The 12,280-nt window shown below is 27.9% G+C and overlaps 1 long non-coding RNA gene across 50 annotated transcripts in view; it reads left to right on the top strand.

The window, feature by feature from the left end:
* The first annotated feature begins 320 nt into the window (after positions 1 to 320).
* The window catches only part of LOC128081683 (uncharacterized), a 35,529-nt gene continuing 23,569 nt past the window's right edge, over positions 321 to 12,280 (top strand). For 12 of the 50 annotated variants that reach the window (XR_008207323.1, XR_008207346.1, XR_008207336.1 and 9 more), the window contains exons 1-6: positions 322 to 569; positions 1,593 to 1,879; positions 4,384 to 4,424; positions 5,865 to 6,028; positions 6,275 to 6,356; positions 7,382 to 7,463. This is a non-coding gene — a long non-coding RNA (uncharacterized LOC128081683). Of the gene's footprint in view, positions 570 to 1,592; positions 1,880 to 4,383; positions 4,425 to 5,864; positions 6,029 to 6,274; positions 6,372 to 7,135; positions 7,151 to 7,381; positions 7,464 to 12,280 lie in introns of those variants that run through there. The other 38 variants (XR_008207339.1, XR_008207335.1, XR_008207332.1 and 35 more) reach the window with 13 other exon arrangements.

The following is a 12,280-nucleotide window of genomic DNA, read 5'->3' as shown; positions in this document are numbered from 1 at the left end:
AAACAGGGATTTCTATGAAAATAAGCGATATTTAAGGTTAAAAACAGGGATTTCTATGAAAATAAGCGATATTTTAGGTTAAAAACAGGGATTTCTATGAAAATAAGCGATATTTTAGGTTAAAAACAGGGATTTCTATGAAAATAAGCGATATTTTAGGTTAAAAACAGGGATTTCTATGAAAATAAGCGATATTTAAGGGGAAAAACAGGGATTTCTATGAAAATAAGCGATATTTTAGGTTAAAAACAGGGATTTCTATGAAAATAAGCGATATTTTAGGTTAAAAACTGGGATTTCTATGAAAATAAGCGATATTTAAGGGGAAAAACAGGGATTTCTATGAAAATAAGCGATATTTTAGGTTAAAAACAGGGATTTCTATGAAAATAAGCGATATTTTAGGTTAAAAACTGGGATTTCTATGAAAATAAGCGATATTTAAGGGGAAAAACAGGGATTTCTATGAAAATAAGCGATATTTAAGGTTAAAAACAGGGATTTCTATGAAAATAAGCGATATTTAAGGTTAAAAACAGGGATTTCTATGAAAATAAGCGATATTTTAGGTTAAAAACAGGGATTTCTATGAAAATAAGCGATATTTAAGGGGAAAAACAGGGATTTCTATGAAAATAAGCGATATTTAGGTTAAAAACAGGGATTTCTATGAAAATAAGCGATATTTTAGGTTAAAAACAGGGATTTCTATGAAAATAAGCGATATTTGAGGTTAAAAACAGGGATTTCTAGGAAAATAAGCGATATTTTAGGTTAAAAACAGGGATTTCTATGAAAATAAGCGATATTTTAGGTTAAAAACAGGGATTTCTATGAAAATAAGCGATATTTAAGGGGAAAAACAGGGATTTCTATGAAAATAAGCGATATTTTAGGTTAAAAACAGGGATTTCTATGAAAATAAGCGATATTTTAGGTTAAAAACAGGGATTTCTATGAAAATAAGCGATATTTTAGGTTAAAAACAGGGATTTCTATGAAAATAAGCGATATTTTAGGTTAAAAACAGGGATTTCTATGAAAATAAGCGATATTTTAGGTTAAAAACAGGGATTTCTATGAAAATAAGCGATATTTTAGGTTAAAAACAGGGATTTCTATGAAAATAAGCGATATTTGAAGTTAAAAACAGGGATTTCTAGGAAAATAAGCGATATTTTAGGTTGAAAACAGGGATTTCTATGAAAATAAGCGATATTTTAGGTTAAAAACAGGGATTTCTATGAAAATAAGCGATATTTTAGGTTAAAAACAGGGATTTCTATGAAAATAAGCGATATTTTAGGTTAAAAACAGGGATTTCTATGAAAATAAGCGATATTTTAGGTTAAAAACAGGGATTTCTATGAAAATAAGCGATATTTTAGGTTAAAAACAGGGATTTCTATGAAAATAAGCGATATTTTAGGTTAAAAACTGGGATTTCTATGAAAATAAGCGATATTTAGGTTAAAAACAGGGATTTCTATGAAAATAAGCGATATTTTAGGTTAAAAACAGGGATTTCTATGAAAATAAGCGATATTTTAGGTTAAAAACTGGGATTTCTATGAAAATAAGCGATATTTTAGGTTAAAAACAGGGATTTCTATGAAAATAAGCGATATTTTAGGTTAAAAACAGGGATTTCTATGAAAATAAGCGATATTTAAGGTTAAAAACAGGGATTTCTATGAAAATAAGCGATATTTAAGGTTAAAAACAGGGATTTCTATGAAAATAAGCGATATTTAAGGTTAAAAACAGGGATTTCTATGAAAATAAGCGATATTTTAGGTTAAAAACAGGGATTTCTATGAAAATAAGCGATATTTAAGGTTAAAAACAGGGATTTCTATGAAAATAAGCGATATTTTAGGTTAAAAACAGGGATTTCTAGGAAAATAAGCGATATTTTAGGTTAAAAACAGGGATTTCTATGAAAATAAGCGATATTTTAGGTTAAAAACAGGGATTTCTATGAAAATAAGCGATATTTGAGGTTAAAAACAGGGATTTCTATGAAAATAAGCGATATTTAAGGGGAAAAACAGGGATTTCTATGAAAATAAGCGATATTTTAGGTTGAAAAACAGGGATTTCTATGAAAATAAGCGATATTTTAGGTTAAAAACAGGGATTTCTATGAAAATAAGCGATATTTTAGGTTAAAAACAGGGATTTCTATGAAAATAAGCGATATTTAAGGGGAAAAACAGGGATTTCTATGAAAATAAGCGATATTTTAGGTTAAAAACAGGGATTTCTATGAAAATAAGCGATATTTTAGGTTAAAAACAGGGATTTCTATGAAAATAAGCGATATTTTAGGTTAAAAACAGGGATTTCTATGAAAATAAGCGATATTTTAGGTTAAAAACAGGGATTTCTATGAAAATAAGCGATATTTTAGGTTAAAAACAGGGATTTCTATGAAAATAAGCGATATTTGAGGTTAAAAACAGGGATTTCTATGAAAATAAGCGATATTTTAGGTTGAAAACAGGGATTTCTATGAAAATAAGCGATATTTTAGGTTAAAAACAGGGATTTCTATGAAAATAAGCGATATTTTAGGTTAAAAACAGGGATTTCTATGAAAATAAGCGATATTTAAGGGGAAAAACAGGGATTTCTATGAAAATAAGCGATATTTTAGGTTAAAAACAGGGATTTCTATGAAAATAAGCGATATTTTAGGTTAAAAACAGGGATTTCTATGAAAATAAGCGATATTTGAGGTTAAAAACAGGGATTTCTATGAAAATAAGCGATATTTTAGGTTAAAAACAGGGATTTCTATGAAAATAAGCGATATTTTAGGTTAAAAACTGGGATTTCTATGAAAATAAGCGATATTTTAGGTTAAAAACAGGGATTTCTATGAAAATAAGCGATATTTTAGGTTAAAAACAGGGATTTCTAGGAAAATAAGCGATATTTTAGGTTAAAAACTGGGATTTCTATGAAAATAAGCGATATTTAAGGGGAAAAACAGGGATTTCTATGAAAATAAGCGATATTTGAGGTTAAAAACAGGGATTTCTATGAAAATAAGCGATATTTAAGGTTAAAAACAGGGATTTCTATGAAAATAAGCGATATTTGAGGTTAAAAACAGGGATTTCTATGAAAATAAGCGATATTTAAGGGGAAAAACAGGGATTTCTATGAAAATAAGCGATATTTTAGGTTAAAAACAGGGATTTCTATGAAAATAAGCGATATTTAAGGTTAAAAACAGGGATTTCTATGAAAATAAGCGATATTTTAGGTTAAAAACAGGGATTTCTATGAAAATAAGCGATATTTTAGGTTAAAAACAGGGATTTCTATGAAAATAAGCGATATTTTAGGTTAAAAACAGGGATTTCTATGAAAATAAGCGATATTTTAGGTTAAAAACAGGGATTTCTATGAAAATAAGCGATATTTTAGGTTAAAAACAGGGATTTCTATGAAAATAAGCGATATTTTAGGTTAAAAACAGGGATTTCTATGAAAATAAGCGATATTTGAAGTTAAAAACAGGGATTTCTATGAAAATAAGCGATATTTTAGGTTAAAAACAGGGATTTCTATGAAAATAAGCGATATTTTAGGTTAAAAACAGGGATTTCTATGAAAATAAGCGATATTTTAGGTTAAAAACAGGGATTTCTATGAAAATAAGCGATATTTTAGGTTAAAAACAGGGATTTCTATGAAAATAAGCGATATTTAAGGGGAAAAACAGGGATTTCTATGAAAATAAGCGATATTTTAGGTTAAAAACAGGGATTTCTATGAAAATAAGCGATATTTTAGGTTAAAAACAGGGATTTCTATGAAAATAAGCGATATTTTAGGTTAAAAACAGGGATTTCTATGAAAATAAGCGATATTTAGGTTAAAAACAGGGATTTCTATGAAAATAAGCGATATTTTAGGTTAAAAACAGGGATTTCTATGAAAATAAGCGATATTTAAGGGGAAAAACAGGGATTTCTATGAAAATAAGCGATATTTGAGGTTAAAAACAGGGATTTCTATGAAAATAAGCGATATTTAAGGTTAAAAACAGGGATTTCTATGAAAATAAGCGATATTTAAGGGGAAAAACAGGGATTTCTATGAAAATAAGCGATATTTTAGGTTAAAAACAGGGATTTCTATGAAAATAAGCGATATTTTAGGTTAAAAACAGGGATTTCTATGAAAATAAGCGATATTTAAGGGGAAAAACAGGGATTTCTATGAAAATAAGCGATATTTTAGGGTTAAAAACAGGGATTTCTATGAAAATAAGCGATATTTTAGGTTAAAAACAGGGATTTCTATGAAAATAAGCGATATTTAAGGGGTTAAAAACAGGGATTTCTATGAAAATAAGCGATATTTAAGGGGAAAAACAGGGATTTCTATGAAAATAAGCGATATTTAAGGTTAAAAACAGGGATTTCTATGAAAATAAGCGATATTTAAGGGGAAAAACAGGGATTTCTATGAAAATAAGCGATATTTTAGGTTAAAAACAGGGATTTCTATGAAAATAAGCGATATTTTAGGTTAAAAACAGGGATTTCTATGAAAATAAGCGATATTTTAGGTTAAAAACAGGGATTTCTATGAAAATAAGCGATATTTAAGGGGTTAAAAACAGGGATTTCTATGAAAATAAGCGATATTTTAGGTTAAAAACAGGGATTTCTATGAAAATAAGCGATATTTTAGGTTAAAAACAGGGATTTCTATGAAAATAAGCGATATTTTAGGTTAAAAACAGGGATTTCTATGAAAATAAGCGATATTTTAGGTTAAAAACAGGGATTTCTATGAAAATAAGCGATATTTTAGGTTAAAAACAGGGATTTCTATGAAAATAAGCGATATTTTAGGTTAAAAACAGGGATTTCTATGAAAATAAGCGATATTTAAGGGGTTAAAAACAGGGATTTCTATGAAAATAAGCGATATTTTAGGTTAAAAACAGGGATTTCTATGAAAATAAGCGATATTTTAGGTTAAAAACAGGGATTTCTATGAAAATAAGCGATATTTAAGGGGAAAAACAGGGATTTCTATGAAAATAAGCGATATTTTAGGTTAAAAACAGGGATTTCTATGAAAATAAGCGATATTTTAGGTTAAAAACAGGGATTTCTATGAAAATAAGCGATATTTTAGGTTAAAAACAGGGATTTCTATGAAAATAAGCGATATTTTAGGTTAAAAACAGGGATTTCTATGAAAATAAGCGATATTTTAGGTTAAAAACAGGGATTTCTATGAAAATAAGCGATATTTTAGGTTAAAAACAGGGATTTCTATGAAAATAAGCGATATTTTAGGTTAAAAACAGGGATTTCTATGAAAATAAGCGATATTTGAGGTTAAAAACTGGGATTTCTATGAAAATAAGCGATATTTAAGGGGAAAAACAGGGATTTCTATGAAAATAAGCGATATTTTAGGTTAAAAACAGGGATTTCTATGAAAATAAGCGATATTTAAGGTTAAAAACTGGGATTTCTATGAAAATAAGCGATATTTTAGGTTAAAAACAGGGATTTCTATGAAAATAAGCGATATTTGAGGTTAAAAACAGGGATTTCTATGAAAATAAGCGATATTTTAGGTTAAAAACAGGGATTTCTATGAAAATAAGCGATATTTTAGGTTAAAAACAGGGATTTCTATGAAAATAAGCGATATTTTAGGTTAAAAACAGGGATTTCTATGAAAATAAGCGATATTTTAGGTTAAAAACAGGGATTTCTATGAAAATAAGCGATATTTTAGGTTGAAAAACAGGGATTTCTATGAAAATAAGCGATATTTTAGGTTAAAAACAGGGATTTCTATGAAAATAAGCGATATTTTAGGTTAAAAACAGGGATTTCTATGAAAATAAGCGATATTTAAGGGGAAAAACAGGGATTTCTATGAAAATAAGCGATATTTAAGGTTAAAAACAGGGATTTCTATGAAAATAAGCGATATTTTAGGTTAAAAACAGGGATTTCTATGAAAATAAGCGATATTTTAGGTTAAAAACAGGGATTTCTATGAAAATAAGCGATATTTTAGGTTAAAAACTGGGATTTCTATGAAAATAAGCGATATTTTAGGTTAAAAACAGGGATTTCTATGAAAATAAGCGATATTTTAGGTTAAAAACAGGGATTTCTATGAAAATAAGCGATATTTTAGGTTAAAAACTGGGATTTCTATGAAAATAAGCGATATTTAAGGGGAAAAACAGGGATTTCTATGAAAATAAGCGATATTTTAGGTTAAAAACAGGGATTTCTATGAAAATAAGCGATATTTAAGGTTAAAAACAGGGATTTCTATGAAAATAAGCGATATTTTAGGTTAAAAACAGGGATTTCTATGAAAATAAGCGATATTTGAGGTTAAAAACAGGGATTTCTATGAAAATAAGCGATATTTTAGGTTAAAAACAGGGATTTCTATGAAAATAAGCGATATTTTAAATTAAAAACAGGGATTTCTATGAAAATAAGCGATATTTTAGGTTAAAAACAGGGATTTCTATGAAAATAAGCGATATTTGAAGTTAAAAACAGGGATTTCTAGGAAAATAAGCGATATTTTAGGTTGAAAACAGGGATTTCTATGAAAATAAGCGATATTTTAGGTTAAAAACAGGGATTTCTATGAAAATAAGCGATATTTTAGGTTAAAAACAGGGATTTCTATGAAAATAAGCGATATTTAAGGGGAAAAACAGGGATTTCTATGAAAATAAGCGATATTTTAGGTTAAAAACAGGGATTTCTATGAAAATAAGCGATATTTTAGGTTAAAAACAGGGATTTCTATGAAAATAAGCGATATTTTAGGTTAAAAACAGGGATTTCTATGAAAATAAGCGATATTTTAGGTTAAAAACAGGGATTTCTATGAAAATAAGCGATATTTTAGGTTAAAAACAGGGATTTCTATGAAAATAAGCGATATTTTAGGTTAAAAACAGGGATTTCTATGAAAATAAGCGATATTTTAGGTTAAAAACAGGGATTTCTATGAAAATAAGCGATATTTTAGGTTAAAAACTGGGATTTCTATGAAAATAAGCGATATTTAAGGGGAAAAACAGGGATTTCTATGAAAATAAGCGATATTTTAGGTTAAAAACAGGGATTTCTATGAAAATAAGCGATATTTAAGGTTAAAAACTGGGATTTCTATGAAAATAAGCGATATTTGAGGTTAAAAACAGGGATTTCTATGAAAATAAGCGATATTTAAGGGGAAAAACAGGGATTTCTATGAAAATAAGCGATATTTTAGGTTAAAAACAGGGATTTCTATGAAAATAAGCGATATTTAAGGGGAAAAACAGGGATTTCTATGAAAATAAGCGATATTTTAGGTTAAAAACAGGGATTTCTATGAAAATAAGCGATATTTAAGGTTAAAAACAGGGATTTCTATGAAAATAAGCGATATTTTAGGTTAAAAACAGGGATTTCTATGAAAATAAGCGATATTTTAGGTTAAAAACAGGGATTTCTATGAAAATAAGCGATATTTTAGGTTAAAAACAGGGATTTCTATGAAAATAAGCGATATTTTAGGTTAAAAACAGGGATTTCTATGAAAATAAGCGATATTTTAGGTTAAAAACAGGGATTTCTATGAAAATAAGCGATATTTTAGGTTAAAAACAGGGATTTCTATGAAAATAAGCGATATTTTAGGTTAAAAACAGGGATTTCTATGAAAATAAGCGATATTTTAGGTTAAAAACAGGGATTTCTATGAAAATAAGCGATATTTTAGGTTAAAAACAGGGATTTCTATGAAAATAAGCGATATTTTAGGTTAAAAACAGGGATTTCTATGAAAATAAGCGATATTTAAGGGGAAAAACAGGGATTTCTATGAAAATAAGCGATATTTTAGGTTAAAAACAGGGATTTCTATGAAAATAAGCGATATTTTAGGTTAAAAACAGGGATTTCTATGAAAATAAGCGATATTTTAGGTTAAAAACAGGGATTTCTATGAAAATAAGCGATATTTTAGGTTAAAAACAGGGATTTCTATGAAAATAAGCGATATTTTAGGTTAAAAACAGGGATTTCTATGAAAATAAGCGATATTTTAGGTTAAAAACAGGGATTTCTATGAAAATAAGCGATATTTTAGGTTAAAAACAGGGATTTCTATGAAAATAAGCGATATTTTAGGTTAAAAACAGGGATTTCTATGAAAATAAGCGATATTTAAGGGGAAAAACAGGGATTTCTATGAAAATAAGCGATATTTTAGGTTAAAAACAGGGATTTCTATGAAAATAAGCGATATTTTAGGTTAAAAACAGGGATTTCTATGAAAATAAGCGATATTTTAGGTTAAAAACAGGGATTTCTATGAAAATAAGCGATATTTTAGGTTAAAAACAGGGATTTCTATGAAAATAAGCGATATTTTAGGTTAAAAACAGGGATTTCTATGAAAATAAGCGATATTTTAGGTTAAAAACAGGGATTTCTATGAAAATAAGCGATATTTGAGGTTAAAAACAGGGATTTCTATGAAAATAAGCGATATTTTAGGTTAAAAACAGGGATTTCTATGAAAATAAGCGATATTTAGGTTAAAAACAGGGATTTCTATGAAAATAAGCGATATTTTAGGTTAAAAACAGGGATTTCTATGAAAATAAGCGATATTTTAGGTTAAAAACAGGGATTTCTATGAAAATAAGCGATATTTTAGGTTAAAAACAGGGATTTCTATGAAAATAAGCGATATTTTAGGTTAAAAACAGGGATTTCTATGAAAATAAGCGATATTTAAGGGGAAAAACAGGGATTTCTATGAAAATAAGCGATATTTTAGGTTAAAAACAGGGATTTCTATGAAAATAAGCGATATTTTAGGTTAAAAACAGGGATTTCTATGAAAATAAGCGATATTTGAGGTTAAAAACAGGGATTTCTATGAAAATAAGCGATATTTTAGGTTAAAAACAGGGATTTCTATGAAAATAAGCGATATTTTAGGTTAAAAACAGGGATTTCTATGAAAATAAGCGATATTTTAGGTTAAAAACAGGGATTTCTATGAAAATAAGCGATATTTTAGGTTAAAAACAGGGATTTCTAGGAAAATAAGCGATATTTTAGGTTAAAAACAGGGATTTCTATGAAAATAAGCGATATTTAAGGGGAAAAACAGGGATTTCTATGAAAATAAGCGATATTTTAGGTTAAAAACAGGGATTTCTATGAAAATAAGCGATATTTTAGGTTAAAAACAGGGATTTCTATGAAAATAAGCGATATTTAAGGGGAAAAACAGGGATTTCTATGAAAATAAGCGATATTTTAGGTTAAAAACAGGGATTTCTATGAAAATAAGCGATATTTTAGGTTAAAAACAGGGATTTCTATGAAAATAAGCGATATTTTAGGTTAAAAACAGGGATTTCTATGAAAATAAGCGATATTTAAGGGGAAAAACAGGGATTTCTATGAAAATAAGCGATATTTTAGGTTAAAAACAGGGATTTCTATGAAAATAAGCGATATTTTAGGTTAAAAACAGGGATTTCTATGAAAATAAGCGATATTTGAGGTTAAAAACAGGGATTTCTATGAAAATAAGCGATATTTGAGGTTAAAAACAGGGATTTCTATGAAAATAAGCGATATTTTAGGTTAAAAACAGGGATTTCTATGAAAATAAGCGATATTTGAAGTTAAAAACAGGGATTTCTAGGAAAATAAGCGATATTTTAGGTTGAAAACAGGGATTTCTATGAAAATAAGCGATATTTTAGGTTAAAAACAGGGATTTCTATGAAAATAAGCGATATTTTAGGTTAAAAACAGGGATTTCTATGAAAATAAGCGATATTTAAGGGGAAAAACAGGGATTTCTATGAAAATAAGCGATATTTTAGGTTGAAAACAGGGATTTCTATGAAAATAAGCGATATTTTAGGTTAAAAACAGGGATTTCTATGAAAATAAGCGATATTTGAGGTTAAAAACAGGGATTTCTATGAAAATAAGCGATATTTTAGGTTAAAAACAGGGATTTCTATGAAAATAAGCGATATTTTAGGTTAAAAACTGGGATTTCTATGAAAATAAGCGATATTTTAGGTTAAAAACAGGGATTTCTATGAAAATAAGCGATATTTTAGGTTAAAAACAGGGATTTCTAGGAAAATAAGCGATATTTTAGGTTAAAAACTGGGATTTCTATGAAAATAAGCAATATTTAAGGGGAAAAACAGGGATTTCTATGAAAATAAGCGATATTTTAGGTTAAAAACAGGGATTTCTATGAAAATAAGCGATATTTTAGGTTAAAAACTGGGATTTCTATGAAAATAAGCGATATTTGAGGTTAAAAACAGGGATTTCTATGAAAATAAGCGATATTTAAGGGGAAAAACAGGGATTTCTATGAAAATAAGCGATATTTAAGGGGAAAAACAGGGATTTCTATGAAAATAAGCGATATTTAAGGGGAAAAACAGGGATTTCTATGAAAATAAGCGATATTTGAGGTTAAAAACAGGGATTTCTATGAAAATAAGCGATATTTGAGGTTAAAAACAGGGATTTCTATGAAAATAAGCGATATTTAAGGGGTTAAAAACAGGGATTTCTATGAAAATAAGCGATATTTGAGGTTAAAAACAGGGATTTCTATGAAAATAAGCGATATTTTAGGTTAAAAACAGGGATTTCTATGAAAATAAGCGATATTTTAGGTTAAAAACAGGGATTTCTATGAAAATAAGCGATATTTTAGGTTGAATACTGGGATTTCTATGAAAATAAGCGATATTTGAAGTTAAAAACAGGGATTTCTATGAAAATAAGCGATATTTTAGGTTAAAAACAGGGATTTCTATGAAAATAAGCGATATTTTAGGTTAAAAACAGGGATTTCTATGAAAATAAGCGATATTTAAGGGGAAAAACAGGGATTTCTATGAAAATAAGCGATATTTTAGGTTAAAAACAGGGATTTCTATGAAAATAAGCGATATTTAAGGGGAAAAACAGGGATTTCTATGAAAATAAGCGATATTTTAGGTTAAAAACAGGGATTTCTATGAAAATAAGCGATATTTTAGGTTAAAAACTGGGATTTCTATGAAAATAAGCGATATTTGAGGTTAAAAACAGGGATTTCTATGAAAATAAGCGATATTTAAGGTTAAAAACAGGGATTTCTATGAAAATAAGCGATATTTTAGGTTAAAAACAGGGATTTCTATGAAAATAAGCGATATTTGAGGTTAAAAACAGGGATTTCTATGAAAATAAGCGATATTTTAGGTTAAAAACAGGGATTTCTATGAAAATAAGCGATATTTTAGGTTAAAAACAGGGATTTCTATGAAAATAAGCGATATTTAAGGGGAAAAACTGGGATTTCTATGAAAATAAGCGATATTTAAGGTTAAAAACAGGGATTTCTATGAAAATAAGCGATATTTTAGGTTAAAAACAGGGATTTCTATGAAAATAAGCGATATTTGAGGTTAAAAACAGGGATTTCTAGGAAAATAAGCGATATTTAAGGGGAAAAACAGGGATTTCTATGAAAATAAGCGATATTTTAGGTTAAAAACAGGGATTTCTATGAAAATAAGCGATATTTTAGGTTAAAAACAGGGATTTCTATGAAAATAAGCGATATTTTAAAGGTTAAAAACAGGGATTTCTATGAAAATAAGCGATATTTTAGGTTAAAAACAGGGATTTCTATGAAAATAAGCGATATTTTAGGTTAAAAACAGGGATTTCTAGGAAAATAAGCGATATTTTAGGTTAAAAACAGGGATTTCTATGAAAATAAGCGATATTTGAGGTTAAAAACAGGGATTTCTATGAAAATAAGCGATATTTGAGGTTAAAAACAGGGATTTCTATGAAAATAAGCGATATTTTAGGTTAAAAACAGGGATTTCTATGAAAATAAGCGATATTTAAGGGGAAAAACAGGGATTTCTATGAAAATAAGCGATATTTTAGGTTAAAAACAGGGATTTCTATGAAAATAAGCGATATTTTAGGTTAAAAACAGGGATTTCTATGAAAATAAGCGATATTTGAGGTTAAAAACAGGGATTTCTATGAAAATAAGCGATATTTTAGGTTAAAAACAGGGATTTCTATGAAAATAAGCGATATTTTAGGTTAAAAACAGGGATTTCTATGAAAATAAGCGATATTTGAGGTTAAAAACAGGGATTTCTATGAAAATAAGCGATATTTTAGGTTAAAAACAGGGATTT

The sequence above is a fragment of the Tympanuchus pallidicinctus genome, unplaced genomic scaffold, assembly GCF_026119805.1.
Source record: "Tympanuchus pallidicinctus isolate F22 unplaced genomic scaffold, pur_lepc_1.0 scaffold210, whole genome shotgun sequence".
Lineage (NCBI taxonomy): Eukaryota > Metazoa > Chordata > Aves > Galliformes > Phasianidae > Tympanuchus > Tympanuchus pallidicinctus.
The sequence above is the reverse complement of the archived record's forward strand: the minus strand, read 5'-3'. Positions and strand labels throughout refer to the sequence as shown.